Source organism: Stegodyphus dumicola, chromosome 2, assembly GCF_044657685.1.
Source record: "Stegodyphus dumicola isolate Sdum_Otavi_A_Nest chromosome 2, ASM4465768v1".
Lineage (NCBI taxonomy): Eukaryota > Metazoa > Arthropoda > Arachnida > Araneae > Eresidae > Stegodyphus > Stegodyphus dumicola.
The window spans coordinates 248,484,120-248,501,047 of NC_140769.1; positions in this window are offsets into that span (position 1 = coordinate 248,484,120).

The following is a 16,928-nucleotide window of genomic DNA, read 5'->3' on the forward strand; positions in this document are numbered from 1 at the left end:
ATACTCGTATGTAAATAAAGATCGTTATGATGTAAAACCCGAATATTTCAACCTGCTGCATCAAATGACATTTTCCCTCATTTAAGAGTACTGTTGACTAAGAGTAACTGAAGATTTTAAGATTGAACATTTTAAGAAGAACTAAAACGCAATTTATTCGCCAGTATTACAAAGGAAGTTTTAAAGACACGTTTACAGTCGTCGAAAAACTACGATCATACGATAAACATGCTGAAGCAATCAGCAACACAGCTTTCAGGCTATAACGGTAAAGACAGGCCCACCAGCGGCTGAGCGGTAAAATCGCTGAACACTGGTAGTTCGGTCCGAGGTTCGAATCCCGCGAACGGAATGGCTGCATGGGCATTTTCGTGGTTTTCGCCATGTGTAAGGTGTATACGAGACAGTTTCCCTTAGAAAGTTCTCCACGAAGGCATCCCTCCTCTTAGGCAGATAGCCTGTCATATCCTTCTTTTTCTTGGGCGTGTAGCTTCTGGATATGTACTTACTTCCTACCGTAGACGTATCGTACTGTGTGCGTTGCATAAAACAGCCATTTTAACGGCACAAAACTTTATTAACACACAAATAAAAATAATAAGTACAAACGATTAACACACAAGTATCACTTCGTATCTTGCATCTAAGCTGACATAAAACACGTTTCCTTCGTTACTTCGCTACTACCTACTAACTACTCTTCTCTAGTAAGTCTCATGAGAGAGAGGCGTTGCAGGCCGTTCGGCTGAACTGCGCATGCGTGGTCATCACGTCATGACACCTCCCCTCGAAAAGATTTGATTGCGTCTTTCAATGACCTGTCAAATCCACATATATATACATTTCTTGAAACAAAATAAAATAACATCCATGAAATTTTCGAACTTAATTAACCAATTCTTACCATTTTAAATTAAAATTACTTCAACATAAATTCAGTAATCCTATTCATTTAAAAGGATGTAACATTCAATTAACTTTTCAAACTTAAATCCTTCACATAATCATAATCATATAAGCAGTTATCATATAAACGAGACAATAAAAGTCAATCATTAACATTAAACATAATACTTAAGCAAACCCTAGCTAAATCTTTAAACACATTACCTAACGTTAGAAAAAATTTAGCATTTTAGCTAAAAAAAAAAAAAAAAAAAAAAAAAAAAATTCAAACTAAACAGTCAAAATGTCTTATAGTTCATAGTTCATAACGTCAGTCATGCTCCACTCACTAGGGAATACTATCATGTCACTTTAAGTCACGTCATCAATAAACTCAGCAGGGTCTTTTAGTCTACACATAATGTTACTGTTCCATTTTGTTAACGCATAAATTACTGGATGCACATATTCACTTTCTGATTAAACGATTAGCTTTAGCTGTAAAAGCTTATCTATTTGACGATCAGCTTCATTTCTTTGAACTTCAGGTATTCGATACGGTTTCTGCTTTCCTGGCATACTTCCAGGTTTCAGTTTGATGCTGTGTTCTCTCACATTGGCGATTTTCGGAATACCAGTTCTTAGGTTCTTATGCCTTCTTAAAATTTCCATAAGTTCTTTCTTCTTATGCGGTTCAAGGTGTGTAAAATCACATTCCTCATTAGAATAGTGTTCTTTTGCTTTCCGTGGAACAATTCTTGGAACGTTTTCAACTTCGCCGAAATCAATATCTGTATCATATATCAGACCGACATTATTCACAGCGGTATTGAACTCTCGTATCTTGTTTGCGTGAACGTGCTTCGATGAATTGTCAGGCATTTGTACTATGTAACTATAATCAGTATGCTTTTTGATGATCGTAGCAGGTCCCGTCCATCTGGCATAAACTTTGTTTTGGCTATCAGGGATTAAAACTATGACCCTGTCACCTTCCTTGAATTCTTTATGACGAGTCTTTCGGTTACGGTAGAATGCATAAGCTTGTTGCTTCCAACATCTGTAAGTCCTGCATATTCAGCAGCTTTTTCCAATTTCGTCTTCAAATCATTCAGATAATCGGTAACTGAACTTAACTGTCCATGAGGAACAGGAGTTTCATTAGTCCATGACGTTTTCAAAATAGACAACGGGCCATTAGGACGTCTTTCATAAAGCATTTGGAACGGACTAACACCAGTCGTAGCATTAGGAACTTCTCGGTAAGCCCAAAGTAAATACGGTAGATGTTTCTTCCAATCTTTCGAATGTTCTCTAACGGTATGATGTATCATTCCCTTTAAAACAGCATTAAATCTTTCTACCAGGCCATTTGAACTTGGATGATAAGGAGTTGAGAACCTTGGGGACGATCCGATCCTTTTCAAAAACTCTTGGGTCAACGAAGCAGTAAAATTAGTTCCTTGATCTGAAGCAACAATTTGAGGAATTCCGGTGCGTGAAAAGATTTGCAACAATGCATCGCATGTTGCTTTGGCATTCAAATTCTTCAATGGCACCGCTTCGGGCCACCTTGTACATTGATCAACAGCACACAGAACATATTTGTGTAACCTCTACAGCTTGGCTCTACAGGTCCTAGGATATCCACATTAATTACCTGGAATGGTTCTTTAGGGCGTGTTACTGGCGTAATCGGAACTTCATCAAAGGGACGCTTTTTCGCTTGAAGTTGACAAGAAGTACAAGCACTGCAGTATTCATTTACATCTTTCTTGATTTCAGGCCAATAGAACGAATATCTCAAACGTTCGGCTGTCTTCTTGGTTCGCAGGTGACTTCCCCATAAGCTAGAATGAGCTAAGTCCAAAATTTGTTTTCTTCTTTTGTTAGGAACGACTAACTGGTAAACTCTTTCTCCAAGAACTTTATCTTTATGATACAAAAAGTTGTCAATAACAATAAAGTTATTACTTCCGTTCTTAACATTTTGCCAGCATGTTTCTAAAGATGGGTCATTCATTTGTTGCACTCGAAACAGTTCTGAATCCGAAGCACATTGATCATGTCCCGTGCTACCTTTGGAATCATCCTTATCTGTATCTTCATATACAAGCGCACAACATTCTATTATCTTCTTAACAGTTTCATTACATTTTTCATTAATTAGGTTTTCCCTATCATGGTTAAGTATTTCGTCAAAATTTTCAGTTTCATGAAAAGGCATTTCACCGAAACTATCAGTAGCAATGTTTACATTTTTATATTCAAAATTAAACTTTCTTTTATCATCTCCCCTTAACTCATTAAAAGCACTTAACGACAAGAGTAAATCATTACATAACTTATCCACCATTGCACATGTTATAAAAATAGGTGACCTAAATTTATCATTTTCAGAATATATTGCTAAAGGTAGGTTAATGAGAGGAGCTTTTAAAGCTTGCCCGAAAGCTGACGTGAGGATAACACTTCCATGTGGCGTACGGTATTTTTCTGGTACAATGTCGGTCTTGACAACGGTTAATTGCGTGCCTGTATCTGCTACTGCACTAATTAATTTACCATCACATATAAGTTTAACGGTTGGCAAGTCATATATTAATTCTTTAACCTCTTGATTCGCAGTAAAATATTTAGAAGAAATCTTTGCAGTTACAGCGTTAGAATTATTCTTAATTTCTTCTTTAGCAACCCTTTCCTTATCTTCATGCAACAATATATTATGATACTTAGAATTACATTTTGAACATTTTAATTGAGAAGGGCAATTTTTTATTCTACAATTCCTTTCGAAACAAAGAAAGCACCGATTAGAAGCCCTTAAACTCTTTTTCCTTTCTTCCGGAGACATAACGCATTTTTCCGAAGCATGATTTTCGCTTTCGCAAAATAAGCAAGGGAAAGTTCGAACAACTGCAATTTTGCTTACATTAGGGGAATAGCTGGCGCCAAATTTGTTGGCGTTGAATGAATTCCGAGTGTGGAAGTTGTTTCGCTTTTCATTTGGTTGTGAATGCCTTCCAAGAGAATTAGAGTGACTCTTAGAATAAAATAAATTTAATGAAGTTCGTTCGCGACTTTCAATTTCCCGTTTTAGAAATTTCATGAGGTTATCGACATTAAAAGTTTCCTCATCTGCGTTTTGACGAACAAAATCAAGCGTTATATCCTGAGGTATGCATTTCATTAACAAAGGGTATAGTAACTTTCCATACGATTCGGTCTTGACCCCTATCGAATTTAGTGACCTTACTTGTACGTTGCAGGTATCATATAATTCCCTCAAAGAATTAACGTCATTAGAACTTCGGACAGGCCGTAAATTTAAAAGTTTATGCATGTAAGAATTAATAAGGAGATCTTTTCGACCATACCTCTCCTTGAGAATTTTAAAAGCTTCGTCGTAGTTTTCTGAAGATAAAGAAAAGCCTTCTATTGTTTTTAAAGCTGCACCGCCTAACAGGCTAAGCAAGTAATTAAACTTATCTACTTTAGATAGTTTTTCGTTTTGATTTATTGCCGTGTCAAAAGAATTGTAAAATGTCTGCCACATTTCAGCATTCCCATAAAATTTATCAATCATAATCTTCGGCAATTTAACATTATAATCAGAACTTTTATCGACACCAGAAATAGATAAATTGTTACTATCATTAGAAGAACCATTAGAAACTAGCGAATTATTGCTATTTCTTTTTTCTTTCAATAATTTTGTGCCTCTAAAGCTCCATTTCGAAATTTTTTCTTCGTATTCCAAGGCACTTTCGATTTCGGTTTCAATGTCATTAACATCAGTCAAAGTTTTAATTTTTTCGTCTAACGCTTTCAAAGAAATAGCTTTTACTTTTAAACTTTCCAGTGATTCTTCAAGGTCTTCAAGGTTACCGGCTGCAATTAATGATTCAATAGCATTTGTTACTTTAGTAATGGCTGAACGCATAACTTTCCGTTCTTTCTTAGATTTCGTTAGCTCTTCAGCCATTTTTGTAACCTTGAATTCCACTTTACCACAAAATAAATTCAACAAATTTCTTACCTTTCTGAAGACTCACTTACGCATTTATCCGTGAACTTTGCAGAATGACATATCCTCCTGTTCTGACACCACTGTCATATCCTTCTTTTTCTTGGACGTGTAGCTTCTGGATATGTACTTACTTCCTACCGTAGACGTATCGTACTGTGTGCGTTGCATAAAACAGCCATTTTAACGGCACAAAACTTTATTAACACACAAATAAAAATAATAAGTACAAACGATTAACACACAAGTATCACTTCGTATCTTGCATCTAAGCTGACATAAAACACGTTTCCTTCGTTACTTCGCTACTACCTACTAACTACTCTTCTCTAGTAAGTCTCATGAGAGAGAGGCGTTGCAGGCCGTTCGGCTGAACTGCGCATGCGTGGTCATCACGTCATGACATAGCCCTAGTGTGCTTTGCCGTATTCTCAATACACACCAACAACGGTAAAGGCAGCTTCAGGGCAAAGCACTAAAGTACAACTCCCGACTCAATCAATCTCTCTCATGCTAATCTCTGAATTCAAAACACTACTACTCCCCGTATAGGCAGAATACCGCTAAAAATGTGTTCCAGAATGTTCTAGCTTCGTCAATGCCATATCACCAATTTAGTCGCCAAATATCTCCAAATAGGCAATTTTGTGCCAAATCTGGCAACCCTGCCTTTCCATGCTTCTTTATGGCAACCCTAAGCTCGCTCTGCCGAGAAGCTATCTCACCTCTCAGCCGCTGGGCATTTCTTTCACAACAATATAAATAGTTGTTTTTAATAGCACTTTGAAGTTTGAGTTCTCCTTACATCACTAGAAAATATTCATAGAAAATATTTGTAGTCTTTAGATTTATTCAAGATAAAATTTACAATACGAAGCAGATATAAATTGTCTTCATAAGAGAAAGAATCCAAGCTACTTATTTCTTGAATTACAGTTCTGTTTTAAATAATAAATTTCTGCCAGTTTTATATCAAAATGTCTCCTTAGGTAATCACTTACTACAGATTCACAGAGCAGGATTTTAACGCCTCTTCGATGGAATTTTTGAGGAAGCCAGTGGAAGAGTTCTTCAAGTGCAAGATAAAATCTGAAGGCAAAGAAAGACTCTGCAAGTAAGAATAATGAACAACAAAAAAATCATCAAAATTTTAAATATTGCATTCAAAATAATTTTACATGTACACATACTAAAAATAACCTTAAAAGCATACACTGTAATAAGGAATAATATTACAGTAGAATTAGATTATTTTCTTGGATAAAGACTACTTGTTTGGATAGGAATCACCTTAAGATTCAAGGTTTGTTAAAATTTCTAATAAAACTCTCGATGTTTACAAAATCTCTTATATACAGGATGTACAAAAATGGTAACTACAGGTTCCATTATTTTTAGTATCGATCTCAAGCAAACAATCCAAATAGAGTGTCCGAAATTAAGTACAGATTTTTCATGCAAACGATGCCACCACTATAGATCTAAGTGTTCTAAAAAAGATCTGATTTTTTATATGCGAATCCCTGTATATTGTGAATTACAATTAATGAAATATTTGTTATAATCTCCTAAATTAAAAGTAAAAAATTCATATATTTTTTTTAAGTGTTAGGATATATTTGAGAATGAATTTAGTTACTGTGAAGATTTATCTGTGTCTTGATTGACTTTAATTGAAGATTTTCAAAACAAATTTAGGACACAGCTGCAAGACAAAAGTTATTATTTTGGCAACTGACGAGTGAAAAGAAACTTTCTGTTAAATTTGCTACTGACTACTTGAAAATATCATTATTATGGGCGCACAGATCTGGAACATTTTAGTTTGAATTAAGTTAAGCATAACAAATGTTTTACGAAATGGGTTTTTACTCTACACTGACCATATAAAAATTAAGTTTCATTTTTATAGAGCCTTTCAACTGATCATTTTTATAAAATATTTTTAATTTAAACCTTTGAAATTGTTTTACAAAATAGTAGCTTATTTTAAGAAATACTTTAACTGAAAATAACACTTTTGCAAAAAAATCGGAACACCAAGAACGACTTTTGCAATTGTAACGAAATTTGGTATGTAAAAACATCTTGATCGAACATGCAAATGGTCAAAGTTTCAATGCAAATGAACAGGAATTGCAATCACAGCGCACATTTCCAGTGAGCAATTCGCGAAGTATAAAACCAGTAACAAAGGCGAAAAGTTTACTTTTTTTTGGTTGCTGCCATTGTAATTCCGTAAAGAAGTAACTAAAGATGTCATTGCGACGATATCGAAGACCTTACAGACAACTGAATGACTTCGAACGTGGTCGCACTGTAGGGTTGCGTGAAGCTGGGTGGCCATACCGAGCAATAGGCCGCCACCTGAAGCGTACAGACACTGCTGTGCAAAGATGTTGGCCGCAAGGTGCTACAAGGAAATTGACGACGAAATGAAGGCTCTGGAAGGCCAAGGAGCACAAATGCGAGGCAAGATATAATGATTGCTCGCCAGGCTCGAACCGCACCAGCGGTATCATTGTCGACTATTCAACGTACTACAGCCAGGTCTATACCTCCCGTGGTACCGTCCACCATCTCACGGCGCTTGTCTAAAGCGAGGTTATCCTCACAGAGGCGTTTAAGACGTTTGCTTTTGAACCCACAACATCGGCAGAATCGTCTGGAGTGATGTCGCAGCCGATCATCATGGCTACCATCAGACTGGCATCGTATAGTGTTCAGCGATGAATCCCGCTTCACTCTTGAAGCAGATGATCACCATGTTCGTGTCTGGAGAGGACGGGGCCAGCGGTCCCAATCAGCCTTTGTTTTACAAAGGCATACAGCAATAACCCCTGGTGTGATGGTGCGGGGCGCTATTTCTTATGAAAGCAGGTCATCTTTAGTCATCCTCCGTACATCTTTAACAGCTCAACGATATATTGATACCATCCTGCGGCCGTTTCCATTACTCTTCATGTCAAGTCCTCCTGGGGCCATTTCCCAACAAGATAATGCCTGGCCACATACCTCTCTCATATCTTTGCAGTGTCTCCGTGCGGTTGATACTCTTCCTTAGCCAGCAAGAAGTCACCAGTTCCTTAGTCACCAGACCTTTCACCAATTGAGCATGTCTAGTGCATGGTAGACCGAAAGATTCGGGCACCACAAAATAGCGCAAATCTGAAGCGACAACTGATGAATGCCTGGCAGAATGTGTCGCAAGATGACATTAGGAACCTCTAACACTCCTTGCCTCGACGAATTCAAGCATGCATTGCCGCCAGGGGCGGTTCGACCAACTACTAATTGGAACATTCATTAGGTGATTGTGAGCCGTGAACAGGTACTAGGACCTTAATTTTTTAATCATTTTATTATCTGTGCATGAGCAATACACATATTCAGTTTCATCAAAAACAACCACTTCCTTCATGGTGCTTCGATTTTTTTGCAAAAGAGTGTATGTTTAGGATCAGCATTGAAGAAAATAAAACCTATAGTTTTTTTTTGGGGGGGGGGGAGACACCATGTATATATCTAACATGTTAACTAAACTCAGTTTATTTTCAAAATTTGGTGCAATTTCTTAAGATTTCCACCCAGTGTCTTCAATATCACTAAACTGAAATATAATTGAGCTATATACCTTCCAGAGTATTCAGGTGGGAGGAGGACTTTTCATTTGCTATCTTTTGTATTATTAAATTTACCAAATATTTTCAAACAGAACTATCATAACTTCGAAAACACGAGATTAAAAAATAGAGAATAGAAAGTATTGATGTGTGATAAAAATACATACTTAGCGTATTCACACTTGAAATGAAATGACTAGTAAAAAACGACACACAGTTAAATTGCTAAAATGATTAACTTATTTACTAATTTCTATCTCTCTGAATTTATGACAACTTTCTAAGATATCTGAATTTATGATAGCTTTTTGAGATTTTTTTCAGCGCAAATATGAACAGGAACTTAACACTTCACATACCTCACAGGTGCAAAAACTGTTTTTTACTTCCTTGTACGAAGGAAAAAGGAAGTATTGTAATAGCGAAAAGTTTCAGGCAGAATAAAAGACACTTTTCCTCTAAAAAAAATTATAAAACTGCTTTAAAATGAATTCTGAAAACAATTTTTCGTGGTGTCTGTACGTACGTACGTACGTATCTCGCATAACTCAAAAACGAGTAGCCTCAGAACGTTGAAATATTGTATATAGGGATTGCTATAACGTGTAAATGTGCACCTCGTATTTTGGTTGCAATCGGCCCCACCAAACGTATATAAATATATGTGTATATATTTTATTTACTAAAGAATATTGATTATATTATCTCCTAAGATTAATTATAGTAGAATTATCTGAAAAGAGTGAATCCATACTTAGTAAGTTCTATTTCGAAAGATGTTTTGAAGTAACTTGAATGTATATTGTTAAAAATGTTTAACGGGGACTTGAATTAAATCATGAATAACAAAATTTCAATTGCAAAAGGAATAAATTAAAAGCAAGTAATTAAATTAAATGCAAGTAATCATTGCCATTGATCGGAAATTAGTTGACTTTTCAAGGGGAACAAACCAACTCCCGTTCAATGAACAATAATTAAGAAATAAATACGAAGGTGTTTCGTCCTTTACTCGAGCAATAAGGCGATGCCAAAATGGCAATTCAAGCTAGGCCAAACATTTCCGTGAATAGAAGGGATTAAGCACCAATGCAGAGAACCAAAGAACTCATTCCGATTAAGCATTTTAGCTAATTCAATTTTGAGTGAAAAGCAATTTCTGCAGTAAAATTGATATCGCTCGAGTAACTGTCCCCCGACACCCTCGTGTTTATGCATTTTAGTTCAATATTATTTGTAAAAATTAAACATTGGAAATTGTCATTATGAAATAGAATTCAAAGTAGTTGAAATAAACATTAGAAAATTACAAAAGAAAAATAATGCAATCTTTGTGAAAACAAATCAAAAAATAATATATATATATATATATATATATATATATAATAGGAAGAGTGAATGTACATGAAGATATAAAGAATAACTTGATTTCGCACTAAGTGAATTTAAGATCATACAATATGTATATATATCCGGCTCAGTGATCTCAGTTTCTTTACTCTTATACGTTGGTAAATTGTGCATTTTTTGCTTTAAAAATAATTGCATTATGTTGTTCTTATCTTCCGGTTAAGGTTTTTATGCCTTTAGGAAATCTTCAAGCAATATTTGTAGAATTATCAACATTTTAAAAGCTGTTTAAGTGCGGTTAAGCCTAATTTTTAAATAACATGAAGGACATGTTTCTTTATATTTGAAACAGCAGAATAGTAGATTTGTTACCAATCTAGAGAGACTAAGCTTCGTAACAACAAAGATAACGCCTTCATTTATTATTGAGAATTAAATCATGCTTAATCCATTCTGGAATTTTTTCGAGGAAATAAGTGTTTAAGATTTACTTCGTAATTTTTAATGTAGATATTTTGAGTTTATGTATTTTTGCCTTGTCGCGAAGTGAGAACTGAATTAATTGAATGAAAACTACTGAATCGTCTGTGAAAAACATTTAATTTTTGTTTGCTTTGCTTAATTTCTTTTATACATCGTTCTAGTTTTATTATAGTATTTGTATAGAATATGTGGCAACGATTAGAGAATTCTTGAAATGATATAAATGTTGTGCAATCTGACTTATAATATGAGAAGATTCTGAGTTATAAGTTCGATTACGGCGCTCGAGTCTCATACTGCCCTTTTTGATATTTGGTAAATATTAATTTTGCTTGTTCACCTAGATATGGCCAGTAATAGTGAATCACCCGATACGGGCAAAATTCCTTGGCATGCTACTTTCAGCGATTATGATAGCGATAATGATTCTACTTATTCGAATTATTCAGGGAAAATCGGCTACATCCAAAGATATGCCTGTAATTGCTTCAGATGACACGACGCTTCAAAGTATAATTGAAAAAAGTAGAGTATAAGAAAAGAAAACCGCAGGAAGTCCTATGAAAATAGTCGATAATACTAATTAATTCAAACCCTCCCCTTCAAATTTTACAGCAGTAGTTAACAAACACAGAGAAGTTTTTTCTAATTATCCAGAAGCTATCTCACAAGAATATCTTAATACTCAGCCTGCGACTAACCCAAAAGATTTCCCACTCAAAATAGAAAACGAAATCGTCGATAAATTAAACTGTATTGAGTCTATGAAGACATTTACCTCCCCACCAGCGACAAGAATACGTTCAAAATTACAAGAAGAAATTCAACAAAATCAGTTCATTTTAGCAAGCATTCAGAACACTCCGGAGCTCTCAAATTCTAAAACAGATGATAAAACAATAAATCAGAACGATTGGCAAACTCCAAAGGAAACAGCGAAAAATACCGAGTCTAACCCACCACCAGATATTCCGCAAAATAATAGATTTGAAACTCTTAACGAAAATAACGAAGCTATAGAAGTTACAGATAAAACGCAGACGACTAAAACACAGAATAACCCAGAAAATAAAACGAAAATTCCCCCATAAGTCATTCCGGAAAACGACGTTGATTGGCCTGAAATAGACAAAATGCTCAGAGGAATATGTAAAAACGAATTTGAAGTTACAATCAAAGCCAGACAGAGTTTCCTTTACACTACCACAGAAGCCAATTATAAAGCTACAGTTGATAAATTCCAGAAAGCGCAGATTAATTTTCACGTACCAAATTTCCTCAGTCTCTTCAATTAAAATTATACTTAAGAATATCGCAAGATCGTACACCGAGCAAGCAATTCACGCAGACTTAGCACGCAGAAGCTTACCTATAATTAAAGTAAAGCAATTCACGAAGAAAAGAGAAGACCAAATTATCCGTTTACCTATATTTTTCCTTGAACTAAAAAGAAATTCTGCAGAAGAGAAAATTCGTCAATTAAGCAATATGTTCGGATTCAATATCACAATAGAAAAATATCAGCCCAGAAAACGCCCAATTCAATGTTTCAATTGCCAGGAGTTCGGGCACTCCCAAAATAACTGCTTTAAAAAGGTCAGGTGCTGTAAGTGCGAACAAAATCACAGATCCAATACCTGTAAATTAAAACCAGATGAAAAACCGACTTGCATTTACTGTCACGAAAATCACGTTTCTTCTTATCGTGGTTGTAAGGTATACAGAAAAAGATTCAATCATTTAGAGAAGATAGAAAAACCACAAGAAATTCCCACTGAAGAGGACTTCCCCGAATTCATTCAAGCTTCAGCCCAAACTGATCAAGAAATGCCTAAAAAACTTTACAGTGACAAAATTAAGCAGAAAAATCCGCAGGAGAATTTAGCAGAAATCATCAACATTTTCAAAGATCAGAAAAATCCTTTATCTCATGAAATCAATAACCACAATAGCTCAGATAATTTGATCAGCTAAATGAGATATGCAGAAACTTTGTCTAGCTTTTCAAGCCATCGAGATTATTATGAACTATGCAGTTCAAGATTAATTCGCAGCTTTTTCTCGCTACGAGCATAGCCGAGCGGCAGAAATCTCAAGATGCAGATCTGTACATCGGTCCTTAGCCCCGCTCATGCTCACTACAATTTTTGCCGAAAGATGGCGTCACGTTTACTTCTCTTTTAGAGACTCTGCAGTAGGTGCAAAAAGTACGTTCCATCTTACTGTATTCAACTAATCATTAAAAATACCTTATTTATAATACACTCACTTCCAAAAGTTAAGCACAAAGATGTAAAATGAAAAAAAAAAAAAAAAAAAAAAAAAAAAAAAATCAACAAATACTGCTTTGATTGACACAAAATTAGGCAGGAAAATAGCATATATATTTATGCATAAATTAAAATCAATAATTATAAACAGAAATGAAAGCAATATTAAATTTTTTTAATTTATCAGATAATAACATACTGGAGACTTAAACAGAATTATGTATAAAGTAAAAATAAACAGTATAAAATGGAAAAAAAGGACATTTATAGGGTATGCGATCCCCCTTCATCTGTATACAAAGTTTACACCTTTCAATTAGGTGGTCAACCACCGCAGAATTAAACAATCACCATTCTTCTCGTAGAGCAGTTTCCAGCTCAATAACAGTGGCTGGAGATGGGAAACGTGAAGATACAACACGGCCGAGAGCATTCCAAAGATTTTCAATGGGATTAAGGTCGGGCGAATATGCTGGCCACGCCATACGCGCAATCCCTTCACTCTCCAGGTAGTCATCGACGATGTCAGTTCTATGGAGACCTGCGTTATCATCCATTAAAGCAACAGCGTACTGCTGCAGCGTACAATCTCACAATAGGTTCTAGGACTTCGTCTCGATACCGGACAGCCGTCAAAGAACCCCGTTTAAAAATGTGCAGATCGGTGCGGTATCCTAATGAAATCCCTGCCCACACCATAATGCTTCCGCATCGGAATGCGTGATGTTCGGTGATGTTTTGGGACTGATTGTATGTTTGTTGTTCACGCCATATCCTTATACGCTTGTCATCTGGCTCCAGACTCTTATCTTGACTCATCAACATCTTGACTCATCAGTAAGCATGACATTGCCCCAGTCAGACACATTCCAATTGACATGTTCCCGGCACCACTGTAATCGTGTCCCTCTTGATTGTACGCATAGAGGAACACAAACTCGAGGTACCCGGGCGTACTTACCACTCATATGTAATTTTCGGCGTACAGTAGCTGCAGATATCGCCTTACCAATGAACGCTGTAACCATAGATGTCACACGTGTGCGATTCCGCTTGGTTACAGTAGCAATATATCGAACTTCCTCGGGGGTTGTAACCCTTGGGCGACCGGCTACGGCTCTTCGGACAACTGTCTGTTTGGTTTGGAATTGTTTCCATAAACGTGAAATTACAGAATGATGAACGCCGAAGAAAAGAGCAACATCTGTGATCGACTGTCCTGCTTTAATGCGCCCCACAGCACGCCAGCGCTCAGAATCTTCCATGCGTCTTCTGGAAGTCATAGAAACACGTATGTCTTGTAAAAAATTGTACGAAAGTTTTAAACACCTTCTATCAGCACTTAAAATCAACTTCTGTAACCTTTCATAAAGCTGGCTGCTTATAAGACTGCCTTTTTTATTTCTTGACATGAAAGCGCGATTAGCTGTTACCTAACATATTTGCATACTTACATCTACCGCTGCAGCGAATTGCATCCTCTTCAGTTCTGATTGGCTTCCGGAAATTAGCATTTTCCTCTCGGTCTTGTTCTCGGTCTCATAGTTCATAATAATCTCGATGGCTTGAAAAGCTAGACAAAGTTTCTGCATATCTCATTTAGCTGATCAAATTATCTGAGCTATTGTGGTTATTGATTTCATGAGATAAAGGGTTTTTCTGATCTTTGAAAATGTTGATGATTTCTGCTAAATTCTCCTGCGGTTTTTTCTGCTTAATTTTGTCACTGTAAAGTTTTTTAGGCATTTCTTGATCAGTTTGGGCTGAAGCTTGAATGAATTCGGGGAAGTCATCTTCAGTGGGAATTTCTTGTGGTTTTTCTATCTTCTCTAAATGATTGAATCTTTTTCTGTATACCTTACAATCACGATAAGAAGAAACGTGATTTTCGTGACAGTAAATGCAAGTCGGTTTTTCATCTGGTTTTAATATACAGGTATTGGATCTGTGATTTTGTTCGCACTTACAGCACCTGACCTTTTTAAAGCAGTTATTTTGGGAGTGCCCGAACTCCTGGCAATTGAAACATTGAATTGGGCGTTTTCTGGGCTGATATTTTTCTATTGTGATATTGAATCCGAACATATTGTTTAATTGACGAATTTTCTCTTCTGCAGAATTGCTTAACTTTTGGAAATGAGTGTATATTGGCGAAGGCCGCACTAGGCCGATTGCCTCTTAATTGCGTTACGACATAGACGTAGTTATCATAGGAACGAAATATAACGCTGAACCTAGCGCCAGAGTGTCGCTATTTTAAACAAATATAGTAAATTTTAAAGAGTGCATTTATTTTATTGTCGTTTATGCGCTATCGACGAAGTAGATTCAATTCAATCCGATAAGTTTAAATGAAAGGCAAGAAAAAAATGCGTATAATTTAATATTCCGTACAAGGAGTCATGTGGTGTACAAATCAGATTTTTTTAATCATAGTCACAAGACCAATGGGCGCAAAAAACGCAGGACCGATCTAAAGTACCAGTTAAACGGAGTAACTGGATTTATACGTATTATATTTAAAAAGTTAGTTATCTGCGAACTCCTTTCAGTTGTAAGATCATTTGGCTAAAGCAAAGTGCTTGAGAACTGAGAGCCCTTTCATTACATACGCTACATTACAAAACAAACTTCTATATAATATATCTATTTCTTTTTTTCCTTCTTTTAGTATTGACGATGTCGTACTGGCTTCGTATTTCAGTGACAACTATATGTTCAGTTTCTGCTATACGATCAACACTTTATGGTCTCAGCCGAAAAAGAAAATTATGAAAATAAAGAAATCTGAGAGTACGTATATTTCTAATATGGATTCCGATACTTTCTTTACTAAATAACATAGTAGTTTTTAATAACTATGTTTTAACACAAAATTACAGTTATTGTAATTAAATTTGTCACATATTTAAAACAACATCAGATAGTTTTATGTTGTTGCTGCATATGCTCACTTTTCCGACGTAGTCAGCCGAAATACCTCGTGGGAAGGAGCGCTAGAATACGCTTGCCGTTGGCAACAGCCCTGAGCACCATTCAGGTGATAGTGCGATTTTTGCTGAGTTCCGCCAGCACCCCCGGGGGGGGACGGATCGGAGGGTCTCCCTCATCTCTCTCCCCTTCCACTAAACCACACTAGAGGACTTTCGGCTCGCCGCATATTTAGAGTTCGCCATGCCGCACCGACACTATACATTTACAAAACATCCATGCCTTCACCGGGATTCGAACCCGGAATAGCAGCCAGCGACACTAACCACTGTACTGGTTGGGCGGAAGATATTTTATAGAACGTTTTACTTTAAAAATTCAATGGATTTAAATCTAATGTGGAAATTTTAGATATCAAGGAATTAGTAACTTAGTTACTCGGAATGATTACATAAAGAAGAAAAAAAAAAGAGTTGAAATACTTGTTTTTTCGCAGTATTTAATATTTATAGACAATATTTTAATAAATATGAACTTATATAAATATAACTTAAAGTATAATTAAATTTTTTATTTAAACAATATTCTTCTTTCATAGATTTTTAATTCACGTTTCAATGAAGAGAAATAAGACAGAAATTTTCAAGTTCGCGGGAAAATCATAACATGATATAAGAAAAATTCTTAAACAAAGAACTACCCACATATGAATACATTCAAATAGAAAATTTAGGTAAAAAGTTACCTTCTAAATTATTAGCAAAGATGCACTGCAGTGATGAAGAAGGTATCCTATCTAAAACTGAGATAGACTCAAAGTTAATTGGCACAAGATCCGAGAATGTGATAAAGAAAAATTATAATGAGTTGTCAAATTTGTGTAATAAAATTTGTAATAATTCACAGTGGGGGAAGCAGTTAAGTGATTAATTAATATGCAATCATATAGTAATTATCCCTTTGGTCCAAATTGTCAATTTTTTGCATGTTATTTCATTCTTTGACTTTAAGAAAATGCTGATTGTTATGTAGAAACGATGACGCCCAGAACGGTATAACGATTGGCAGAAGCCGATTGCTAGTTGTTTGGAGAAAAGAGGACTTCATGGCTCCTTCCATAAACTGTAGTCCAAACTTCAGTGAACGAGCTTGCAAGTTTGTGAGTAGCATCTTGTGAGCTTGCATGTTTCCGAGTTGAATTTCGACGGAAACTGTTACTCTAGCCTTTTTTACCCATTGGATTGCTAAATTTGGAGTTCTCGCTACCATAAATATCGATCAAGGCCGACAGTTTGAGTCACGCATGTTCACTATTCTCAATAAAATTCTTGGTGTTTACCGAATTCGGACTTCTCTATA